This window comes from Lissotriton helveticus, chromosome 5_1 (assembly GCF_964261635.1).
Source record: "Lissotriton helveticus chromosome 5_1, aLisHel1.1, whole genome shotgun sequence".
NCBI classification, from domain to species: Eukaryota; Metazoa; Chordata; class Amphibia; order Caudata; family Salamandridae; genus Lissotriton; species Lissotriton helveticus.
The window spans coordinates 139127292-139130078 of record NC_136065.1 but is presented as its reverse complement, the minus strand read 5'-3'; positions in this window follow the sequence as shown (position 1 = coordinate 139130078).

Genomic DNA, 2787 nt, shown 5'->3' with positions numbered 1-2787 from the left:
GGGATAGGAAAGAGACACTGAGTCTCTTGTGGAGGTATTAGGGAAAGGAAAAGAAACACTGGGAAGTTTTAGGGATAGGGAAAGAGACACTGGGATTCTGGTGGAAGCATTGGAAATAGGGAAAGAGACACTGGGACTTTGGTGGACGTGTTAGCGATAAGGAAAGACACAGTGAGACTCTGGTGGAAGTATTTGTGATAGGGAAAGAGACAACGACAGTGTAGTATGATGGTGCATTTAGCTAACATCAGTGAGAGGGCAGCGTATCACGATTGTACTTTGTGGTGTTTTCGTCTCCTGAAGATTCCAAGAGAACATGTCTCCCAGGAAGACATATCCTGGAGACATGTTGACTCCAGGATATGTAGCCCAGTAACTTCCCGCGCCAGTAAGCCTGAAGGAACGGACACAACCACATCTTGTGCTGAAACTGTGGCATGTGCAGTGTGGCAGCGTGGGCATTCAAACTGTGTATCTGGGAAGTGGCGGTGTAATCTCTCCAGGGGCGGCCTTAGGCATGCACAAGCTGTGCACCTGCACAGGGCCACCAACCCCCAGGGGCCACCACGCCAATATAAATCCTTAATATAAAATCCTCCGAGGATGGATACATATTTGCGTGGCGGCCCCTGGCAGGGATTTGCCGGCACCGGCTCTGTTCCACTTCCAAACACCCTGACCCCCCCCCTCTTCACTGGCCTCCGCTCCCTGCCCAGGGCAGCCATGAGCCTAGAGCCGCCTCTGAGTCTCTCGGGTTTGAAGGAATGCTCCGTGTAAGATGAACAACTGTATGTTTTTAAAGCGCGTGTTGCGGGAGACCTTCTTCGGGAATTCGAGCGTCCGCTCTCACGCTTTCTTTTTTCAGGGCCCGTCCAAATTCCTCCTCCCATTTCATGCAAAGAGGGAGAAGGGAGGTGGCTGTCAAGTCTTGTGCCGCCTTGTGCAGCCAGGTGATAAGGTGCTGTCCCAGTCCCATTGTTAGCATGGTATATTTGGACTCTGGTAGAACTGTTATGGATAGGGAAAGAGATGTCCTGGTGTTATCTATTTACTGTGCTGGCGCGTCTAGGGATAGGGCCTCGGCTCTTGGCCTACACCAAACTATTATCCTCCAACCCGGTCTCCCAGGGGCGCCTCGGCAGCTTGATCTCGGCCCGTTCTCGAGCCATCGGGGGACACAACAGGGGTGCCCCTTCTTGCTTGCGCTCGCAATGGAGCAACTCGTCGTGCGCCTCTGCAGAGAGGGCTAGGAATTGGGGCATTCCTTTAACTGATAGGACCCATGCAACCTCAGTATACGCCGACAACTTACTCCTCTATGTCCGGCACATCACAACAGATCTGACGCCCATCCAGGATACGCTGTCGGAGATTGCAGCCGTTGCAGGGCTTCGGGTCAACTGGGATAAGTCTGTCATTCACCCACTCCACCATGTGTAAATTCAGCGGGAAGTAAATCTTAGTGCCTCCTGCCATCTTTGGCAGGCTCACACCTCTCGTTACCTGGGGATCCGTCTCTACCACTCCACCGTCGACCTCTTTGAGGGGAACCTCTGTAGAGCTCTAGCAAGCATCGGCGCCCAGATGCGCTTCTGGACCACTTTGCCTCTGGCTCCCATAAGCAAAATAGCTTTGGTGAAAATGGTGGCGCTACCTTGCCTCTACCATTTTACGAACCTCCTGGTGGTCCCTCCTCGTTCCTTACTAGAGATGTGGACACCCTCCTCATTGGCTTGGTTTGACTTTGAGGGCCAGGCCATCGCCGAGTGGCTCAGTCCAAATTGCAGTTGCCGACAGAACGGGGAGGCCTGGGTGCGTCATCCATCGAATCTTACATTTTAGCGGTGCAATTATAGTGTCTGTCCCGGTGGACTGCTGGGCATTATTTGGGGGAGGCCAACACTGCGACAGGCCCCTTGACTATTCCGGCCCTTTGGTGTTTGCTCCTTCCGGACTCTCACCCCGTCACTGTATAGCCACTACAAGTAGCAATGGCACGGATGTGATTGTCTAGAATCCACCGCTTCTCGGGCGACCCCTCTGTACCCTCCTGAGTTACCCTTGCCTTGGTCGGCCTCTATCGGGACGAGACCATTACACTGCAAGGACTTACGGGTTTGAACTGCGCACTCCCTCATTGAGGTGAGTGATCTCTTTGAGGGGTGAAACCCTCTTCCTTTTGCCCAGCTGGTTTTACAGAGGGGACTACCACCAGGTCACTTTCTACTCCACTGGCAGCTTCTACACACATGTGGAGTTCTTTGGGACCTCACTGAAGGGGAGCATGAGGCATATCCGGTCCTGCACTCAATGCTGACAATGGGAACGGGACACCACCTTATCACCTGGCTGTACAAGACTTGACAGCCACCTCTCTTCTCCCTCTTCGCGTTAAATGGGAGGAGGAATTCGGATAGGCCCTGCATGAAAAAGAGTGGGTGCAGATGCTCGAGTTCCCAAAGAAGGTCTTCCGCAATGCGCACTTTAAAAACATACAGTTCTTCATCCTACACTGAGTATACCTCTCTTTGGAGCGATTACACCGCCACTTCCCAGATACACAGTTTGAACACCCGTGCTGCCACACTGCAGATGCCACATTTATGTACAGGATGTGGTCGTATCCGCTCCTTCAGGCTTACCGGCGCGTAGTGTCTGACACACTCCAAGAAGTCACCGGGCTACCAGATATGTCTAATTGGGAGGCAGGTTCTCTTGGAATCTTCAGGAGGCGAAATAGCCACAAAGTACAATCGCGATTCACTGCCCTGGCACTGCTGTTAACCC